This window comes from Tympanuchus pallidicinctus, unplaced genomic scaffold (genome assembly GCF_026119805.1).
Source record: "Tympanuchus pallidicinctus isolate F22 unplaced genomic scaffold, pur_lepc_1.0 scaffold18, whole genome shotgun sequence".
Lineage (NCBI taxonomy): Eukaryota > Metazoa > Chordata > Aves > Galliformes > Phasianidae > Tympanuchus > Tympanuchus pallidicinctus.
The window spans coordinates 7,219,709-7,243,225 of NW_026294699.1; positions in this window are offsets into that span (position 1 = coordinate 7,219,709).

The window sequence follows — 23,517 nt, forward strand, 5'->3', positions numbered from 1 at the left end:
TGAAGCAAAAAGCAGCGTGATGCGCATTCCTTCGTAAAATTAAACCGGCGAACAAACAGCTGAACTTTCGCAGCACGTCGGTACCGCCGCCCCAACGCCCCGCACCGCGCTGCCAGCTGCACGCGCGGCACCGCGCTGTGGGCAGGAAGGGCCGCCTGAAGCACGCGGCGTGTCAGAGCAGGTGCCGGTCTGGGTGCAGGTGACTGTAATGAACTGCCTGCTACCGCAAAAACCGTAATGCGTAATGGACTACTTCAGTGCCCGTTTCTCCCGTGCTTACTGGTTTTGTAATTTGCATCCTGTCTGATGATAGCCGAGAGATGGGGGGGTTTCCAATCTGCCCATACAGTGCCTCTCTGAAAGCGCCATCAAGCCAAATCCAAAGGTGAAAAACATGATCTGATGGGGACAGTTGCTCTTCCTAAACACCAGAGAAGCAGAATTGCAGAGTGGTGCTGCACTGCTGCTGGGCACTGTGCATTCTGCAGTGCAACCATCAGCTCTGCTGCTGCCGCTTCATGCACAGCACACTGGGATCCACACCAGGCCAAAACACAACACGTGCTTTCAAACAGGCTCACCATCAGCATCACTGCCTTCGAGACATCTCTGAGCAGAGAGGAGAAAGTGCTCCTTTAGAGCAAGACAACACAATGGCCTGTGACCATCCATTCATGATCTGGCTCACCTTTACTTTGGGCAATAGGACCCTGCCCATTTTTGCCAGCTCTGATTGATGGCAGACTGTTCTTCATGGGTCAAAAGCATAACTTAAATTCGGCACTGCCAGACTGTGCACCAGTTGTACACACATCGGATTTACTGGCCGCGCAGTACAACAAAGTGAATTGTTTGAAAATAAAGCTAGAGAGCTTCAAAGTATTCTTGAATATTTTTGATGGATAGTCTACACAGTTCAGGAAATTGATGGATAATTTTTATTCAGAGCCATCAAATAACTGTGCATTGTAAATGCACTTAAGCAAATCTACTGACAAACGCCAGACAGAAGTGCTTCCCATGTGACATGAGAAGAGTGTTCCTTCTAAAAAGCAGAGAGAGGAGCGTGAGTGGCACCAGCTGCCTGCACAGCTTTTCTTGGGCCTGGCGAGGCTGTGGGCCCAGGAGCTGAGTGCCATCACCATGAGCTCTGAGGAGCTGCAGGCCTCAGGACCTCATTCTGGTTCTCTTCACCATTCTGGGAGGCGCATTCAAAATGATGCCACAGAAGTACTATAAAGCAGAATTCAATCTGGCCCCAAACCACATTAATTTATAACCCATAAACTTCTGAGGCTTCTGCATACAGATGGGAGCCTCAGCAAGCAAGTGGGGGAATGAGGCTTCCTCTTTGACAACATCCTCCTCAACCCTGTATTTCCAGAGGGGATATAAAATCTGGAAAGGACAATGCAGGAGGCACAGCATCCATTTATATAACCATGCTATGACCAACGACATCTAACTGCTCGTAATATCCTTGCTCTATTGCTAAAGAAAACAGTCAAATATAAATAAGTAGCAGCATAACTGAACTAATTTTTTCCTGTGCTATAATGGTTCAAACCAGAAAGTAAAAGAAGGCAGAACTGAGATTCTTGAGAATTTGAAGATAGAAAAAAACAACAAAAAAAGCCCCACAAAAATGGAATAACTACACTGCACAAATCCTAAGAATAAATTCAAATCAGAAGTTACACAGAAGTTCGAAACACAAAATGAAGTTTTCTTATTTTGACATTCATGAATAAGAGCGGCATAAGGGAGCCAGGCTGCTGCAGAAAGAGTTAACCTGGTCAGATGGAGATGTTTGAGAGCTACCACTGAAAATTCCTGATGCTGCTCATGTTCTGTAAGACTGTTGGCATCTAGTGCAAAGCACAAAGGAGAAATGGGTTTATTTGTCCTAGAAAGATATTACCACACTTACCACTGAGCAAAGAGGTGATGTTTTAAGAAGGGATAACCACTGTGAGTTGTCAAATTTACTGTAAAATCCTGACCGATAATTGGCTGAACTATTTTTTACCCCTGCACAGACACATCACTCAGCCTGGGGTGTGTGAGAAGCCGTGGGCCGACCTGCAGTGATGGAAACAAATTACCTGATTCTGTTCCAGTACATCTTTTATTTCAGAGTACTTATCCCCTCTTTCTCCTTATGACATCAACACAGCCTGAAACTGACTCAAGTACAAAGAAATAAATGAAGTTTAGAGCAGTGTTAATATGCAATATCCTTCTCTCTCCTCTGAAAAGCTTACGGTCCATCTGGTGAAGGAACAGTACTGGCTTATCTGAACTCCAACTCACAGGCTGACTCATAGGCACTTCAGAAGCACATTCTGTATTCAGCGAAAGACTAAGTTATTTCAGAGTGAAGATTTGCATTTTTCTTAAGAACAGCCACGTCCCTATTGCATCAGAATTTAGACTGCAGATATGCTATCATGGCAAAGGGAGGAAAGGCATATCTGGAGTGAACTGATTTTTATAAAGATGGGTATCTTTAATGTACTGTCTACTTTTCTTAGACAAAACCTGAAGATTCACTTATATGTGCTCATTTTATATCTACCTTCTCTCCAAGTTACAAAGGCCATGTTCTCTCTTAGCACACGCACTGGAAGAACTGATGTCCATGGAGATGTCACCACTGTGAGCAAGAAACACCTTTTTCTCTGGTCCTCCTGTACACCCAGCATTCTGTACATTCCAGCAAGCTATTCTGAATCTGCTGTAATTTCACCTGCCTACTTAATATTGTGGAAACACAAGTTTTGGTGTCACTACAGACACGCAGAAATCATTTTTTTTACAGCAACATTTCATTCCAATAACAATACTTAAAATTAGCAACGTGAACAATCCTTATTTTCATTGCTGGATCACTGTAGTCAAAGAGATGAAAAACAGGTACTTTTCTGGGTTCGATTTGTATAAAATATGTAATAGTATGTGGAATATACAGTCCTTCTTCCTCCACTTCAGGAACCGAGGGAGAAAGGAAGAATTACTTCCTCTGACACCATGCTAAATTGTCCCTTTTTCTGTATAATCCTTTCACATATATAACATTTTACTACCAGTGAGGGGAGCTGCCATGTATATTTACTTTATATACAGCCATCAGTGCTGCGACAGCTTTTTCTTTCAGCCAGTGGTCCAGGATAATCACGAAAGGATTACCCATCTGTTCTTGCCATGTGGCATTTTGCCTTCAATAAGGAGATATTGCAGTTCACAGCTTCCTACAGTTCTTTTTTCTGATGTTCTCTCATTAACTAAAAATTGTATTATTATCCTTCTGAGTTACTAAGTTGGAAAGTCTGGAAGACTCATGAAGGTGACCTACTTTAGGTTATCTAAGTTAGGAGCAGACACTAACTGTTGCAGATTGCACTTCTTTGTGATGCAGAAGGACCTTGGGTCTCGGGCTTAGGCCTTCATTCTGGATTTTGCTTTTCTGTCTTATTTTATTTTTGTCTTCCCACTTAATGGGAAAAGAAGAAAATCAAAGGGAGTAGAAATAAAAAAAAAAAAAAAAAAAAAAGAGTGAAGAATTAGTATGGAGAATGACATGAGATCACGTTTGCATGATTAATCAGTTTTTCAAAACACCAACAGTTTTTGGAACTACATTTACGCAATGCCATACCAATGCAAAGTATGTGCAGAGATTTCTACCACCATTCACCTGCAAGATTTCCCATGTGTTTAATCTCTTATTTGAGACACCACTATCATTTGCCACAGAAAAAATAGTTAAAAGGAAAAAGGCTTTATAAAGAAGATTTCAATACTTTCTCATTTTGCCTAAAACTGAAAGATCTGATGTAGTCTTATAATACATGATTTCTCATTTTAGTAGCTTTTGAATTTGTTGAACAAGGAACATACTGTAAATACTTATTTTGAACACAACATGGGGAAGATTATGGTAAAGGCGAGACATCCTTTACCATCTTTGAGAATTATTTTTAGTGAATCTAGCACTTACTTTTGTCTATGCCCCAGATCTTCTATCACAAAAAAAGAACCTCCAGAAATAGGAACAGAAGATGTGAGATTCATTCAGAATTCAGAATCTAGAAAACATGTTGCTAGAGGGAATAAGCCTAATTCTTTAAGAGATAAAAAGATGGGTTCTTGAAGCCCTATGGAGACAGAGGAAAATCCTCATGAACTAGCTAACCAACAGCAGTTCTGTAGTGCCAGACAGCGTCTACATCTGGATGGTCTCCGCCTCATTATGATTTCTGCTTTGAAGAACTTCATGACTGGGAGGGAAAGGAGATAGGAAACCAATTTATCCACATCAGCAGCATCACACCAGCTGCCTGTGACTCTCAGAGCCCCGCTGCTGACCGTGCTTAACAGTGGCTCCTACTGACCACACATAAGGAGTGACCATTTGCACACAGTGGTTTGTTTGCTGCTTGGCATGCCTGCAGCTACATATCACATACGTGCAGAGTTGTGCCACATCACAGCACGCACTGTTGCAACCACCTTTGAGGAACACACGAGGTTTCGTGCCCTCCATCATGGCTCATCCGTTTTGAAAACTGATATTTAGGCCATGTAGGAGCTCTGCAGTTGGAATGACTGTTCAGCAAGGGCCGCTGGAGGTGATGGCTTGCTCTCTGTGGTCTCATGAAGGAAGACCATAGGCGAGGTAGTAAGTCCTGCAGTTTCTGCTCCCTTCTCATCTGCCTGAGAAGGCAGAGATTACCTGTATGACTGCAGATCTACCTTTTCCTGAAGAACTATTAAAATATTTTAGCTCTTCTATGACCCAAATAAGCATCTGGAAATCACTGTAAACTCAAAGAATTAGGTTTTAGTCCAGAAAAGCACTTTAAGAGACGTGATTCCTGCATTTGGTGGTGTATCAAGGCTTGAATAGAATGTGTCCTTACACGCTTTGCTGAGATGATGCTTTAAATAACAGTGCCATGCACACCTGTTTAAAGTATTCAGATACTGAACTTGGCTTCAAACAGAATGCAACCACTGATCAACAGTGATTTCTTAGGCTTTTTTTTTTCTCATGTATTTGTAAAATAATTATATAGGTTTTTTAAATTCTTCTCCCACCCACAAATTCAGAAGTGTTTTCTAGGTTGTTGTTCAATAGCAAGTGTGAGAGTTTTTCTTCCTGCAAATTCATATGCAGCACAACATCATCTCCAGATGAACTTCTGCCTGTGTCTGAACTAGGAAACTGCCCAGCTCAACAAAAGCTTATGCAGCATATCTGAGAGATGCCTTCCTCCTCCAGGGCAGACCTACCATAGAAATCCATAGAAGGTCAAAACAGAGAGGGGAAATCAGCGTCCCTGCTTCTCTTTGCTTAGCAGTGGCCTGCTTCACCTTTGCTTAGGAGATGACCTTTAGTAATTAATTCGACTACCAGGAAACACCTTCACATTTCACATGGGGTGTTTCTGTATCTGTAGGTCTGTGGCAATGCCGGGACTGAGCTCATTCAGTCCATCACCAGATCCCACAGGGAGCACTGCAGGTGCTGTGATGGCAGTGCAGGAAGGTACACAGCATGCTCATGTTGGCTCGCTGGGAAGCAAGCCACGGCCAGTTCTTAGCGCAGGTTTTATGTGTGAATTTGCAAGCCTGTTTGTTTGAATATACAGCCCTACATTTGATTTGTACAACTATTGCTAAACATTGTTACAAATACACTCATGAAGAGCAGATTGCAGTTGTCTGGTAGCACAGGTTGATTGTATTTCCTTGCCTTAATTCCCTCACCTCGCTATGCACAGCCCTCCATCTCATCACAATTACCGTTTGCAGTCACTGAAGGAATGCCAAAGACACAGCTGGAGTCTGAGCCCATTCCCTTTGAATGGAGCCCATCCAAGTCACTCCTTCCAATCACAGAGTAAAGGCCGGGGAGAAACTTTTTCACCATTTTTAATACAGAACTTTTGCGTGACTGAACGGAGATATTTGTTTGATATGCTGCCAATCTGACATCATTTTTAAGCATTAAAATGTAAGCAAAAAAGTGTGCAATCCGTTTGTTAATGATGGGTTGTTATTTATAAAATGTATTGAAGTGGGTAAGGTAATTTGCTTGTTAGTCAGCAGATAGGCTCATTTCTTCTCAATTCCTTTTCAGAAAAGCAGATCTCACTCTGCCATTACCTTTCACCCCCAGCCCACCAGATTTCCACAGCTGTTGATAAGACTGTGCTCTAGCTGTACACAGCACTGAAACATCTCAGTGGCCGCATTCTTGCCTGAAAATGAACCCACTATTTTGATAGCCCATTCTGCTAGATAAACTTCACTTCAGCAGATTATCATATCTGTCTTGGATTTACCTGAGCACAGATGGAAAATGCAAATGGGATCTAACATTTTTTAAGCTCCATGTTATGAAAGAGGCCGTGTTATTACGCATTTCATGCATTAGTCTCTCCTTTGTGCTGCACGTAATTGGCAGAGCTTTTCACTGACAAAAACCACCTGACCAAATTCTCTTCTAACCTCATGCCCTGCAGAAATCTGCCTTAGGTTAATCTATATTAGGAATAATATTCACGTTGACTCTGTGCTCATTTGAAAAATGTGTTTAAGAAGCTCTAACAGATACAATCCTTTTCTCTTTACTTTGTTCCCTGCTGTTGTGGTCTCTCATGGGATTTTTTGCAGAGTGGTTAAGTGATCTATATTGAGAAAAGCAAAGATAATGGGAGCTCTATTCATGGGTTAAACACTTAGCTGCTTTAATACAAGATGTGTAGGAGCAGCTCCTAATGACATTCAAATCTTGTTATTGCTGTACTTCATTGTAGGATATACTTGGTTTTGTGGCTGCAAGAAGCAAATGTCAGAGATGGCTGTAAATCCTGAAGAGCAAATAAATCCCTCAGCATGTAGAGATGATGCCTGACTTTGCTCTTACCACAGTGTGCATCTGTGGACTTCACTGCTCTTGCTCCTGACTTACACCAAGAAACCAAGGGCTTGTGCCATGCCTACCATCACATCTGACTGTAAGGGCGTCAGCTCTTACCATCAGATTGATGAACAGCTTCTAAGCCTTCTTTGAGAAGACTCCTGTCTATCTGTAGTGTTTTGGCCTGTGAGCGTTCCTCTAAAAACATGACAGTGATAAGCTCTGAGCCTTCAGTATTTCTGGTTTCACATCCAACTTATTTTTCCTACATCCTCCACGGCTTGCTAGCATCCTCTCCCTACTCTATACTGGCAGATTTCTAGTATCAGCACTGATTATAGCTGAATACACATAAATAATGTCACTGCTCTCTGTGCCTCTAAACCCTATGAACCATCTTTTCCACAAAGGAAGGTTGTAGTAAAGGTAGATCCAGAGGCATAACACAACAGGCCTGGCTTTATTCATAAATCCATCAAAGACTTTACAAATATTAGAACCTTAGGCAAAATGTGAAGAAGGAACTGCTTGAAAGCCAGGCTCATGTTCATAAAACAAAAGCTAGCTAGATTAACAGATTAACAGCTCTATTGATATGAGTTCAATTGATATGAGTTCAACAGAATTAGAGGTTGCAAAAAAAAAAAAAAAAAAGTGAGATGGAGAATCACTGGTTGATTGAATGGTATTGTGAAGCTTATTCCTAATTAAGGGCGCAGTATTTAAAGGTGCACAATTGAATCCAAGCGCCACTGAATTTCAAGAGATGTTGAATGCATTTAACCAATTCAAGTTTCTTTGTTGCTTAAGAAAATGTTAATTTGGTAGATGGAATGAAAATACAGGCATTTATTAGACTTCAATTTTCTGCTTAAAGTGGCAAAATAACCTGCTAAATAACCATAGGCAATTTCTCAGATTCACGTGGTACAGTACCAAGTGTTCCAGGTGTCAGAATATCCTTCAGAAAGGTTATTCCACCCAACTGACCGCAATCACTGCACTTCTTAAGCAGCCTGAGCATTGCCTGATCTGATGGTGACAAAATGAGCCATTCTACCATATGAGATCTGCAATGCAGATAAAGATAAAGATCGTTCCAAAGATAAAAGGACAAGATCCAGTGGATCCCTGCAGATCAAACGTATGAAAAGTGTAAGACTGCATTTATGTTACACTCAACATTCTTCTTGCACATTTTCTTCATCATTACTAGCTTGGATTATGATAGAATCTTTTAGTCTTGCATGTCCTTATAAACAAAATATTTTGCTAAAACTGAATTATGATGAAGCTATGCATCACATGGATCTTGTTTGGAAGGAATCACAGACACAAGCACCAGCTTAAGACCAGGTCCTTAATGCATCTTTGCTGCGAATAACGTAATCAGAGCAACAGTTTTAAATGCTTCTTCCCATCTTTCTCTCACTTCTAATTTTCAGATTCAGTGTATTTGTTCATGTAGCAAAGTCATCTCCTTACAAACATTAGATGGAGACTCATGTTGGAAATTTAAAGTGCTTTTAAACAATCTGTTATGTTTACTTCTTATTACTGCCTGACTGAGATGAAATCACCAACTTTACCACCGGTTAAGAGCACATGTGGGATAAGTTAACGTACTTCAGCTGATGTTACAAGATGCAAAGAAAAGTTATGCTGGATAAACTGGGCTGTAAATCCCCATTACTATGTCTGTAATTCATGCAGGGTTAGCAGGGTCTTCTGTTTTTTTTAGGCTATTTAGCAGAAGTTTAATACTGAACTGAGAAAGTCAGCGTGGTGGAGCACATAACTCATCAAACATTGGTGTGACAGCCTCCTCCTGAAGGTGCAGTCAGCAGCATCAGTGCTGGCCCAGGGACTGGGCTGGGGATGCCCATCATGTCCCCATCTAGCTGTCCTTGTGGGAGGGATCATCAGCACCAGCCATCTGTCACCACCTCCTGATCGAGAGAGTCCACTGAACACATCTGCAGGAACACTCCTACTGTTCTTCAGGCAAATCTGTCTGTGATAGGTCAGATCCATTTAAAAATGTTTAAAGTTACTCAGTTGACATCTGTTTGGCAGCACTTTCACAAACTGCTCTCCATTGCAGTAATAGCAAAGAGCATTTGAGGAACAGTGACTTTGTGCACTGATACAGCTGGATCAGGAAGGAAGTACGAAGGAGTGAAAAGAGCAGCTCCTCCCTGGGCTTCTGAGTAATTGTGCAAAGGGGATAAAGCCAGTTAGTCTTACCACAGAGACATGAAAACCAGTACCCTGAATGGGCAGGAACTCTTCAGCTCAGCTGAAGGTCAAACAGCAACCCCAATGAGGAACCAAACAGCAATCTGAAACATCATCAACCCAGAACAGTAACTTCAACCTCACAGCAAAACTCCAATATTATGGCAGCTACCAAAACCTTTGGAGGAAAAAGCTCTGTACCCTTTCTGGAGTCTCAGGAAATGTCCCACCTCCTGCCACACCGATCTTTCAGAGCAGTCTGCCCAGCTGGCTTTATTTACCACTATGGCAAGATGCTGTTAACACCATTGTAACCACACATCAGAATCAGAACCTGCTGTCAGATAACTTCAGCTGTAGTGCTTTCAACAGCAGTGAAAATTTAAACTGACATGCAATATCATGGACGTGCCATAAATAATTAGCAAAGAGAATTGCATAACATATTTATCCTTAGCATACATTTATGTGTGTTGAAAACATTTCAAGTTGACAAAATAGTCGTGGACTTCTCAAGATGATATTTTTTTCAAAACAGATTAATAGTTCAGCTGATTGAATTTTGAAATATTTCTAAAGATAGAAAAGAGGTGAGAAATCAAAAAAGAAGGGAGGGATGGCTAGGTCAGCACCAGGCAGTGGAGACACTTTGGTGATGAAACATACTCAGGTGAGCTGCTCCAGCCATTGGAAGCAATTGCAGGCATGGTGAACCCAAGACTTAAGACTCAGACCTAGTTCTTTGCCAGGAGACATACCCATAGCTGCATCCAAAAAGTAGGGAAAAAAAGAAAACTTCCATTTGCTAAACAACATTAGATCTTGGCAAGGAAAGTGATAATACAGGTAAAGCTAAAGTCAACTCTCTCGTGTACAGTTGTCCCACTCTCTGAATAAATTATTGCATGTGCTAGCATACCACAGAGCTGTCTTGGAGGTCTGATTAAATGCGCTTTCTCTCTCTTCTCCAACATCACCAGATCAGGGCAAAAGATTGGTTTTAAACCTTTCTGCTGCTACTGGCACAGGAGCAACAATAACTCAATCCCTGCATCTGGGAAGTGATGTGCTAACAGCATATCAAGCAAAGCAAATTACTTCCCGACTGAAGCAACGAGGCACCCAGGAGGGTAGAACAATAAAAACTTTATCCTTGGCCTGTTCCTGGGCTGATGTAGATTTATACTGCCTCTTGTGAAAAGCCAGTGGGCAAACTCTTTACCAGGGTCCTTAATGCTGGAGAGGGTGACGTGACACAGCCTGACTGCATGTCCCAGAATGCCAAGAAGTCATAAATGAAAATATGTATTATACACCTTGGGCAAAATATTAGTAAATATTAAGGTTAATGGCCTTCAAATATAATATAAGACTGCCATAAAGAGGAAGTCAGTAAATTGTTCTCTGAGCCCAAACAAAGGCACAACAAGAAAACTGCAAGAACTGAGATTTAAAAAGACATGAAAAAGTGTTAAAAAAATCAGTAAGATTGTCTGGGGAGGTGGTGAAGTCTCCACAAATGCAGGTTGACAAATAATCTCCCAGGAATGGCAGAAGCACTGCTAATTTTCCTGGAGAGCAAAACAGAACTCCAGGATCCCTTCCACCTCATATTCCATGATCTTACAAACATGAACTTGGGAGAAAGGAAGGGAAGAGAGCCCTGGCCAATTCCAAACAGATGAACTCCATGTTTCCCTTCTGCACATCCTGGAATGCTAGAAATGCACGTTCCCAGCAGTTCTGTATTAACGAATGGTAGAATTTACTGAAAGGGCATAAAGGAACGATTGCAATCAGAATGTCCAAATCATGGCTTAAGAAATGGCAGTGGTTGTGTATGGAGCTGCACTACACATCAGTTCCACTGCTGGCCTTGCAGGCATCTCCTTGGTGTAGTCAGGATCCTGACTCGGCCTGAGGCTGATTGAGGATGTGGCTTTGGCTGCCAGCTGCACCTCTGCCTGCAGACACCTCGCTGTCACTGCTTCCCTCTGCAGTTCCTGGGGATCACAGCCATTAAAGCAAACAACTGACTACAGCTTTCGGCAGCCAAATTTCAGCTTCACTGCTGTCAGAACTTCAATTATCATGGTTGGGCTATAATTTTCAGGCTGGTAAAACCTCAATTGTCATGTTTGGAGTTTCTTTAATGTTTATGCTAAATGCACGAGCTTGATTTGAATGGCAGTGGCTGAGGGCACTTGGCAAAGACTTTCGTGTGTTGCACCAAAACCCTGTTTGGCCTAGGCTGGCACTACAATCGCAGATAAAGAATGTGCTTTTTTATCCAGAAGTAATTTGTAACAGACTATTTTCCAAAATAATTCTGCGTAAAGGATGAACCAAGACAAGAGCCAAATGATCTTTGCCTCTCCATTACGGGAACTAATTCAGGCTCAGAAAACATATGGAACTGAAAGAGGCTGATCTGACCTATCTTACAAACTACGCTGTGGATGAAGGAAGGGGGTGGATGCAGCACTCTTACCATCACAGATAGGCAGGTCTAGAGGTGAAGTACTGAAGTTTATTGTCAGTAACTGTTTGGTCTGCCCAGGATCCTTACGTAGCATTATGGAGCAGAAGCATTTGTGTAGCAAACCCAACTGCAGCAAGAGCTTACTGAGGAGCAAAGAAGTAGGCTGCTGAAATCTGCTCCCTGTAAGTGGGGCAGTTTGGATTATTCAAAGGCATCTGAACATCTGGAGAAGTCTGTGAAGTATTCGAGGAGGACATATTTTCTAAAATAAATGCTAAATTCAAACACTTACGGGGACACATCATTTTGACCTCTATTTACTCAAGGCTGCTCATATGAGCTAAGCAAATAGCTTAGCAAATACCAAATGTGTGAGGTTACGTTTTTACATTTGAATTTGGGCTTTTGGTAAATGCAAACAATGGAGGAGGCTAACACAAATACATCGGTACCAGTTTACAAGTCACTCTGTGGCAAAGAAAGGGAGGTTTGGGAATATTTGTCATTTCAACACCAGAAGGCCTTTGTTGTTAAATAAAGTGAATGCTGATGATTTATCAGTAATGTTTTCAACATAAGTCTGAGAAACTGAAAGCTCTAAAGAAGACAAAGAAGAAATATAATATTTGAGCAAGTTTACTGTAAAGTGAAGGGCTATTTTATCTCAGATAAATCACAATAAAACAAGTGGACTTCAAGTCTGATACTGAAATAAATCCAATTTAGCCTCATGTAATTGCTTATTTGATTCTCAAATATGACATGGAGTTAGAAAACAAATTGATATTCTGTCACTTCTGTTTCAGTAAACTTAACTCAAACAAGTTGCCCTTTAGATGCATCTTGAATGGAACAGTGCTTGATTTTCATCCCAAGGAAATCAGTGTATTAAATTAGTTTGAAAAATTATTATCCAAACCATGACACTTTTTCAGACAGTGTTGCAACAGCATACTAAAAAGATCAAATTTCCCCTGAGAACCAGAACCAGCACAAAAGAAGATGAAGCACTGTAGTATGTCCTCTCTCTGGAAGACAAAGCATCAGCACTAAAGGTAGAACACAAGCTCAGACGTATGCAGTAGACGCAAACAGCAGAAGAGTTGTGTGCCTGGGCTGACATCCTGCTCCCTCTCTCTTCGCAGACAAAATACAGACAAATTTGTATTATTTTGACATGTCTCATGTATATAAAGAAGCTATGTAGACTCTATGCTGTCTTAATGATTGTCAGAATACTGCAGCCAGCACTAGAAACCACAACTCATGATGATAAGAAATTGAATGATGGGTTTTGTTTTGTTTTTTTTTTTGGGGGGGGGATATACAACTATCTCTATATGCTCTTTGATTAAAGAAAAAAATTAAAAAAAAAATTAGTTCATTTACATGAAGTTACTAAATTTTGTGTTACAGAGATATATGCCAATAAAAAGATGATGAGGTTATGATGAGATGAGGGTATGATGAGGTTACGAGATGGCAAGTTAAAGGTGTGCACCGAGTGCAGATCCACATGGTTACCAGGTTGTGGGAACCGAGAACATTGACTGAGAACATCCAGAACAATCACCTTTTCAAGGATTCTATTGATGCATGTTTTTACTGTGTACAATAACCAAAACGACCTTGATAACATTCTAGATAGGATTTAATATATCCTTTTCCCCCTGCTATTGTACTTGTAAACTCGAGATAATGAGTATTGTCAGTTTTCAAAGCTTGTCCAGACAGATCTCTAGGATCTGTGGGTAACATCTAGATGACCCTTCCTTTCATCACCACGTCCTCTTTGATCCTGAGCTCTTTCTTTAAGGGATCATTTCATTCAGATTTCACCACCACCGTACATCTTTGGGGTTTTGTCCTCCTCTCTCCTGGCATGCATTTTATTTGCCATCAAATAACTTTAGCGCGTTACATACTGAGGAGCAATAGGCTACCTTTGCAGATAAAATATTTGTTGACCAAGGCACTGACAAAGCATTAGAAGAAGTGCATAAGTGTGTGGTGTACCACAGTTCAGTTATGACTTCTCGTTCTGCTTTGCTACATGTGATGCCGTGACAGCAGCACAAATCAATGCTCTCCTGACATGGTGTTGCTGCCAAAGCCAGCATGGCTACAGAGCAGCACAGCACGAGAAGATGTGGCTGAAGGCACTACAGCCCCACCTGACCCTGTGACTGCTCAGGCTCCTACATATTTTTGTGACAAAACTCCTTTTTCAGCAGCTAATAAGTCACTGTCCTATTGCAGGCCGAAAGCCCTCAGCCTTGTAAGCTGTAAATGAACATAAAGCTGAAGTTCATACCTGAGCTGTGTCCAGGCTTCCAGCTGAAGGCTAACATTGATCAGTCAAGGGTACAAAACAGGGAGTAGAAGGCTGTTACTATATGAGCTCCACAAAAAAAAAATCAATGTGTGTTTGAAATGGGAATCAATCTACTGAGGCTGGCAGATTGCGATGAGACCATGTATTCTCATTACAGCCCTACCTGCAGAACCTGGGGGCAATGCAGTGAGCTGACTGGGAGGGGAAAACAGCGGAGCACTCAGCAATGTGCTGCAGTAATGTCTAGAGGAAATGAAGCATGGCCATGGAAGTCCATATTGTGAATAAGCTATGCTCCTACCCTCAACATTGGCTTATTATTATTATAGGTATTTTTAAACATAGACTTTACCAGTATTCTCAGTTGAAAAGCACATATTAAGCAGAAAATAATCTCCAGCTTTTGCTTCATCTGGTGGAACTTCAACTCAGTGAATCCAGAGAATTGCAAAGGAGATAAAAGCAGCCATCCTACACTGTGTCTCAACAAGTACTTTTGTCCCCTACACATTCAGAAACCACCAGTCACATGTTAAATCTGCACAGCCCAGACCTGCTAACAGCTGCTTGTCTAATTAGAACAGAAATGATGTGCAGGCCCTGACACACCAGTGCAGGGCAGTGCCTTGTGTGTGGCAGTCCCAAAGGAAAATGCGCTTCAGCAGGGAGTGGCTGCCCAGCTCACTCAGGCTTCTGAAATAATTCCAGTCTGCAGGGCTTTTCTCTATCCATCCCAGCTGCCTCTCATCATTCTCCAAGGCTGTTTCAAATACAAACCCTTCCCTCCCAATCCCATTAGCTTTAGTTCTGTCTGCAGCATCATCCTGCCCACAACAGCCAGCCCCACATGGCCTTTCACCCAACACAGCATGCTGACTGCGCAGTGCCTCCTCCTTCCACCTCTGAAATGTGCATCTGGAGATCACTCCTCCAGCAGGTTATTTTTGGCACAAATATCCCTCAAAAGCAGATAGTAATGAGGCATAAAGCTGCCAAAAATGCCAAGACCGAGCAACAGCTCCAAATATTCAACTCAAGTCATGTCACCCGTAATTCCCATGGGCTAATGGGACCTGGCAGCTGAGCTGCTGCCTTCACAGCCTGCAGGCCCCATGTTCCCATACTGACCCATCCCAGAGACTCAGTGTGACCATCCAGCAGCAAATACGAGATCGGGACTCTGAAACTTGACTGTACTTTTAGCATTTCTTCTGTATTCTTGTATCACCACAAGTGCTGATTTGCACACTGACCAAGTAATTTAACCAAAAACCAGGAGGATGTTCAAACCAGAAGTATCTGAAATGCAATATGCTGAAATAAATACATACAATAAATGCAGTCGAGCTTTCTAGAACTCAGGGTAGAATTCTGCTGACAGTTACACACATGTAAGCAGAGTCGTCCCACCGAAAGCAGGAAGTTGGCATCGCTTTACTCAGGATGAGAAAACCAAGTGTCCCTGCCGGACTTTGTGCTTTGCCTTTGATTGCTCAAGTCCCAGTGACCCCATGGGAGAAATCACGTGGGAGGGCCACGAGACCTTCGAAGAAATGTCAAGGCTCGAGCATGAGCACTTCCAAGGGTGAATGCAAACTTCCATTTGTATTTGCACATAAGGGAGTTACAGCCCTTTTACTTAGCACCATGGACTTACATGTGGAATAAATACCTATTCTGATCTACTCTCATGCAGTGTATTGCATTTACTATTTTTCTTCTATGCTCTCTACAATTCTTTCATCCCCACTGTCATTATGATCATGACACAGAGAAATAACATTGATTTTTAAAGCTCTCGTTTTCTGCCTGGTTCAGTAATAAGATAAAAAGCCTAGAACTTAATTTCTTACCCCAAAATAGAATATCCTCAGCCTGCCCTATAACATATGGACTTAGGAAAAAAAGCAAAGCCACAAAGCCTGCTATCTCAGGAGAACTCACTTGAAATGGGGAGGTGGGGGAGCACACAATGCACAAACCAATGAGAACAACACCAGGACCACATCTGAAGGAAGGAATGCAGTATGAACTGGATAACATCATCCCTTGAGAATCAACAGATAAAACCCTGTCTAGAAATCACTGATCACAGGAGCTGTTCCAGCTTGTGCCACAAACAACTTCCCACTACTTCCTTCTCCTCTATAAACATCCTTTAGTTCTTTCTGGAAAATGGAAGAGTACCACATGGAAGAAGTGTTCCTAAGTAGCATGCTGAGCTCCAAATGTGAACAACAATTAATCATTTATACTCAATTAATCATAATTTATAAGGAATGGCTGTTAATGCTTTTATGAACTACCTAACCCATTTGAAGAGACAGAGGCAGAATTTTGGTTGTGACTTGCTCTTAAGAGTGACAACTACAGTGTAGCTCAACAGCTGCCAAAGGCAGCAGCCTTCCCTCTATGAAGAGAGGAATTCTCAGAATTGCAGTAGGGCTGAGGAAAGTTCTGAATGAGAAGCAGAAATGAAAGCAAGTGTGGGCAGAGAGCACCATCTCCTTTCATGCAAACCCCACTGAACAGCTGGTGGCAGGAACTTGACGTAATCCAGAGCCTTGGCTTAAGCTAGGAATGACTAACCTTAATTCTGCAAACGAGCAATTGCCACATGAGACAACTGAAAGAGCAGGGAGGTGCAGCACTGCCAGATGTTATTCTGGAGCTATTTTTACATGACAGACAGATAGCAAGTCCTCTTGATTTAAGAGGAGAAGCTTTGCCTTCATGCACTGATGTTTTCGATACCCAGAACGAGGAGTGGCACACAGCCTGGCCAGATGCTCTATCCAGTTCAGGTGCGGACCAAGAGGAAACTGAAGTGAGAATTGTTAGTGACATTTGTATAATTTATGGACCTGGAATCGTCTTCTATGCCTCAGGCTGTGTTTATGGATATTAGAAAGCTGGACTTCATGGTTTACACCCTCTCAGCTGTATAAGCTGAGAAGAATAGCAATAACTTAATGAAACCTTGAAATCCTCTGACCAAATTCACGTCAGGCACCCATCACACATCTGTGGAGATATTTTAGAACTTCCTAGCAGATATTCAAAGAGTGTTAATGATAGGCAACATACAAGAAGTACTGTAGCAAAAGAAGAATTACATGCAGGACTCTGATGTGTTTTTCTACCAATAAATCTGGTTCATTCATCCATGCCAGTTAAAACACAAAGGCAAGATGGAACACATGTATTTCAACATTCTTGCAACATCATTCTGAACCTCTCCCTCCGGATTTCAGGACTTTCCAGCTAGGAGGAGCTCAGTTCATTGTATTCCAGTCTGTCAGTGCAGCAGTTTGGGGTGTTTTCTTTTCTTTTTCTTCCCCCTCCACCTTCTCACATTAACAGCTGCTTTCCATCCCAAACCAGCCCAACCTGCTGTGGAAAGCTGAGCTCAGCAGGACCACTCTTGGGAAAATCTCTTGGTAAACTATTAAAACAAGTAATTAGGGCACTTTCATCTTTTGCATACCGACTCTCAGCTGTTATGAGCAATGAGAGAGCAGGAACTCGTGGAGCTCTACAGAGCAGCCAACAAAGGACGGAGAAATAGTTACGCACGGGTAGAAGTGGACGTGGACGGGAGCTACAGATACATTAGGAAACCAGTTGCGTAGAGCAAGCCTAGAGGTGAGGACAGAAAGCAGCCAGTCAACCAACACTGAAACGCCAGGGTAGGTCTGGGCTGGCAGAAGCCCCCGCGTCGCCCGCGTCCCGCAGCCTCCCGCCCCGCGCTGCGCCCCCGCCTGCCGCCAGGTGGCACCGCAGCACTGGCGTCGGGGGCGGCACGGGGCGAGCATGGTCCGTGCGGGCGGGAATGGGATGGGATGGGATGGAGGATCGCAGCGTGGGGTGTGCAGCCAGCCCAGCCCAGAATACGCGGCAGCACTCGGCCGTACTGCCCGTTCTGCGGGGGGTAGCTCTGCCTCCTGCACGTTTAAACCTTCAGAAAGCACTATTGCTGCTCACCATAGCCCGGTGAACTGCCTCCTGAGTCGTGGAATTATTGAGATTAAGATTTTTTAAAATTAATTTAGGGAGAGGTGAGGAAAGAGAATGATTTAAAGCTCATAAACAGATTCTTTTTTTTTTTTCTTTTTTTTCTTTTCTTTTTTTTCTTCTCCTTTGTAATTGAAACCCAAAGGAAATGGTACTTTGCAAGTCTTCACCAATCGGTGCAGTCAGACCTATGTCTATCACAGCAATAAAATTTCAGAGCACTTTGTAAAAAGAACATTTAGGTTGCATTCCCACTTTACCATCGGGAGAGCTAGGACACCCATGGTAGAGCAAGTGACCCCAGTTACCCCAGCCAAAGACAGGAACCTCGAGGCATTCTGCAGTCCAGCTCCAGTGCTGCTCCTGCATAGGAGAGATGGAGAACCTCCCAAGGAACTGGTTACCTAGCTTCCAACTCTGCAATGCTCACGCACACATCCATAAAGGCCCATAGGGTGATAGGAGTCTCCCTCCTGAACACACAGCACTTAGCCTCTCTCCTTCCTGCCCATCTTCACCACCAAAAAGACTCCTCTCTCCCTCTCACTAACCTGATATAGAGGTGAGAAGGCTGAAGGCTGGGCACGGGCCCAACTCCTACCCAAGGCCAGCAGACCTCTGCCCAGCCCCACACGTTCCTGTGCTGCTGGGGGGTTGCTGAGCACTGCCTGGGTGAGAGCAGAGCCAACGCTGAGCGCAGGGCCTCGTCTGCAAGCACCAGGAAATTGTTCAGCAATGACAGTGCCTGCAACAGCCCGGTCCTGAAAAAATTCTCGTGCATGAATAAGTTTACTCAAATTCACAGTCCCACAGAATCCAATTAAACAACCCATGAGCATACAGCTATTCATGTATTCACAGATACGGACAGCTGGGCCCGGCATTTATTTTGGGCTGGTGCCAGTTACAGTAACCATCCCTTGATCTGTATTTCATTTCTCAGCTATACAATTAAAAGTTAAATTCAAACCATCCTACTCCCTGCGGACTCACAAGGATGAAACTTTTATAGGTCTTCAAATACATTATGTATCAACTACTTGTGTCTGTTTTCTAGCAGATCTCCCATGGATTCTATGGGGAAAGCACAAAACAATGAATTATGTATTCAGGATTTTGTGCCGATCTTTGTGCATAATTGTTACAGTGTTCAGAATAAAGGGAACACAGCTATTTGATAATTAATTATGCTGTAATTGCAACCACCTGGGAAAAACAGATAGCACTAAGAGGCAAACAGGGGTCAATAATATTAATATCGTTGATCGCTAATCTTGCATATACAAGCACCAATTAGTTAAGCAGAGTTAAACAGAGCCAGTGATAATTTGCATGAGGAATTCTGAACATAGAGATAAATTAAACACATGGAAAGTAAGAGAAGTGAAGCTATCAAATCAAACTGAAACGTGATCTATTTTCCTTCCTTCAGGTTACACTTTAGGGATTATCACAGGGCTCTGTGCACTCTAGAAGTTGAGCTCACCTCTGCATTATGAGCCCTGTAGAGCCACCAAAGGCTCATGCTGGGCACACTGAGGGGACTGGGCAGGAGAGGGCTGAGCACAGCTGGGGTGTGCTGCACCTGCATGTCCACCACTGCCTGTGTGGCACTCACACAGAGTCCTGCACAGGGATGAATAACCAGAGCTTTGATTTCAGTGAGAGGAAGGACCATGCTGAGCATCATGTGCATGGAGAGCTATCTGGCTGGACCGGAGCTCAAAGAGAATGGGTGGGTGCTGGAGCAGTTAGGTTTGGTGCTGTTTTTGCACATTCAAGCTGGCCACAGAGAAAGAAATAACTTTCAAAAAGCAGTAACTAACTAATGCAGGGATTTTTGCAGGGTCCAAGGCAACCCTCCAGCTGCAGCATTTATATATGCTATGCAAATGGCACTACTTTCAATCTAAGCTGTGCTTGGAGATACTGACTATAAAGATACTGTACTGAAGTTTCTAGACTTCACAACAGGCTCTGGGACTCCCACTTGGTGCTTGTACAAAAAAAAAAAAAGCAGGAAGTCACAGTCATTTCACAAACAGCAGTGAGAAACCTGGTCTGTGTAATCATGGCATATTTGCAGAGAGATGTTTTCTCATTAAAGGCCCCACCTTAAGTGCACTGAATGAAGGGCATGCTGTCCTGCATGATGCTGGGATCAGATCCTGTCAAGAGGCTTGAGGCACAGCTGTTACTGACCTGCATATACTCGAGTATCCCTTTACTACTGGGACCCTTAACTCGGACTAATTACAGAAGCAAACACAGACACGCACATCCCAGTCCTTGGGAGCATTATCCTCCCATGATAATTCTATCCTCGAGCTCTCTCGTCAGTTATCTGCTTTACAACAAGTCTACATCCTTTTGTATTCTCTCTGCCAAAAGGCAACGTTTAAAATGCTGTAAAATAAAACTGTGTACAAATTAAAGAGTCAACACATTTTACTTCTGCTCAGTAACTAAAATACTTTCACTTCACTATGTAATCTGTAACTGCTGAAATGTTTCATGTCTGTTTATAAGCCTTCCTGTATTTTCTTCTCATTACTTCAAATACATTTTAAAAGCTTGTTAAGATAGATTTGTTGGTATTTCGTATCTAGCTGACTGTGCATGTTAAAGGCTTTGAGTGCAGCTTTCCTAACTTGAAATGCACTATTTTTCATGCTGCTTGTTAAAACACGCATTATTCCAACCATGTACATTAATTGGCTTGTCTAGGGAAACAGGACTCAGCTTATGAAGTCTGTCATCCTGCTTTGTAGCTTAATTAGAAAATAAAATTATTTTCCTTCCCTCTGGTCAAATTATGTGCAGTGGTTTGTTTTTTTTCTTCCTTGTGCTGCTGTTTTTAAATTCCAGGCTCAAGCAGTGGATACATTGGGTCCTACTTCCATGGCTGCTTCTGGGGCTGGTGGTTGATGCAGCATTTGTGGGTAAACTTGCATTCACAGCGAGCTCCTAAACCGAGTTTGTAAGCACTTGAATCTGAGTATGCCAAAACAAGAACACATTCAAGCTAAAGTCAAAGGACTGTTTAAGGTTTTGTACATTGACGTGCAGTGTGTTGCATGGACCCAGTCACCATACAGCACAGACATGGCTACTGTGGGAAGAGATTCCATCCTGCTCATCGTCCACAGCTCCCACCAAGGAAGACTCTGCTCCCAAGCCCTCTCTGCTGAAGGAAACCCCAGGAAGGCTGGTGAAGGGCTGCTCTCTAACAGTGGAACACTGGAAAACAGCAAGAACCTGAAGCACAACAAAACGTTTAAAATACCTAAATGTACTAAAACATTCTTCCTTCCTGATACACTGAGCCCTGCACAGTTCAGAAGTTCAGATGATCCTCTGAACCATCAGCCACAATCTTGACCTCCTGGTACTTAATCAATATCCCCATTATTAACAGCTCCAAAATGCTTTTCCATAGCCCTTAGAATTTTTTAAGAGAGATGGAAAAGGATATGCTTTGCTAACATGTATTTTTTTCAGTAGATATGCTGTGAAAGGTCCTAACCACTTAGGAGTAAAAGCAGAGGATGTAAGGGGAATGTGATACTCTTCTGATTTACACAGAGCTGCAGTATCTTTGGAGAGAAGTTACCAGACTTCACAACACATTTGCCACTATAAACTTCACTTTTTATCGCACACAATCTCATTACCTTTCACAAGAGAAGATCAATCTTAACTAAAATCAAAGTCTTACAGCAGACAGCCCCTCTATAAAGGTATTCAGGTAAAAACTCATGATTTCAGAAAGTCATAGGATCCTCAAGGCTTTCCCTCCATGCTGCACCACCCACTCCCATCCTCTAAGGGCAGGAAGGACATATGTGCCGAAGAGTTACTGGCATCCTCTGTGACTAGGCATTCTGTGAGTGTTTTAGGAAATCTGTTAATGGGAAATTAATTGGAATCAAGATCAGTCAATTGCACAGATTTTCCCCTTGATTAACACACCCACTGATCGACAGGATGAATTACAAGTTGTGCTATTTACTGATATAGCTGACTGCTGGGGAAATGTACTGGTGTGCACAGTACAGTGGCATTTAACGTGTCCAACAATCTGCCTGTGCCAGGAGGGTCGTGATGATGCAGGGAATGAAACCACTGACCAGGAGGAGCCCCTGAAGCTCAAGAAGAAACAGATGACTTCCACCTGCTTCATCCCCAACTTAGTACTAAAGCCTACAGTGACAGTGTGGTGATGGCATTACTGGTTAAAAGCTGCACAGATGCAGTGCCTGGACTAGAATGTAAGAGCACCAAGCGAATAAAAAAGTCAGTGCTGGGCCCTCCCTGAAGCACCCATTGGCACAGGAGCACCCAGCAGCCTAAGTCCCTCTCCTCTGTTCTTTCCATTCAGGTTAGCAGTGAGGGTCGGAAGGAGCTGCTGACCACTGGCAGAGCACTGTGCCAGGCAGGGTGCTGCTCTGGAAACGAGTAGATATGTGTGAGAAGGGGAATATCGTGCCTGGGGAGTTGTGAGCTTTTTGAGGCAGAAAAGGCATGAAGTTTTCTTTGCATTTAGAAATTTAAAGAAATTAGCTTCAATCTAATACTTTATCACTCCATTCTCAAATCTGATGGTTTTCAGTGGTCTGTTTTTGTCCACTGTTGTCAGGCTTGCACTGAATGCCAAGCTCTTGCTGACCTTACCCGTGCATGGATCAGCCAGCTTTCCTTTCAGAACAGTGCTCACAGATCAGTGAGGGCAGATACCTCCACCCTTCTGTAAATGCCCACAGTCCATACAGAGCACTCTGGACAGATCAGTGACCAAAACTGTCAGCTGTGACAAAATGGAACGCTGAAGATTAAGCAGAAAAAGCAGTCATTGAAATAGGCATTGAAAGGTTGGGTCTTCCTTTTCACTTATCTCATTCTAAAGCTCCCAACACTGGTCTGTCTCAGAAAAGCGCTGACCAGGGGCTTATTTATCATGCATGAAATTATTTTATTTCATCCTGGGGACTATTGAGAAAATGACCTGAAAACCATGCAGAAAATAGTCAATTTTCAAGTTTGACAGTAAGAAAAAGCAAAATGAATGATTTATGCCAAACTCAGGGGTCACATCCCTCCTCACCCACTGACCATCCCAAGCCGTGTCTGCGTGGAGCTATTAATCAAAAATACATCAAACTCCATTCAATCTGCAGGCATCAGAGATATTTCAACTTCTAGTTGATGAATCCATCCCTTCCTATCAGGCCATGGATATAGAAACCACACAGTGCATGGAGAGTCCCAGAATGAGATATTACTTTGTGGCAAGGCAAAGTTGTGTCTTTTCTTCAGTCATTTGCACTGTTAGTAATGACTAGATGGGTGGTACCATTTTTTATATCTCAGAAAACTTCCATGAATTATTCTGAAATCCCAATATTGACAAAATTAACAACTCACATGAACAGATTTTTTTAAAGACTAATTGCTGGGGCAGAACAGATTTTTAAGATGACGCAAATGAGAACACATCATCTCTTCCACTTCGGAGGATGT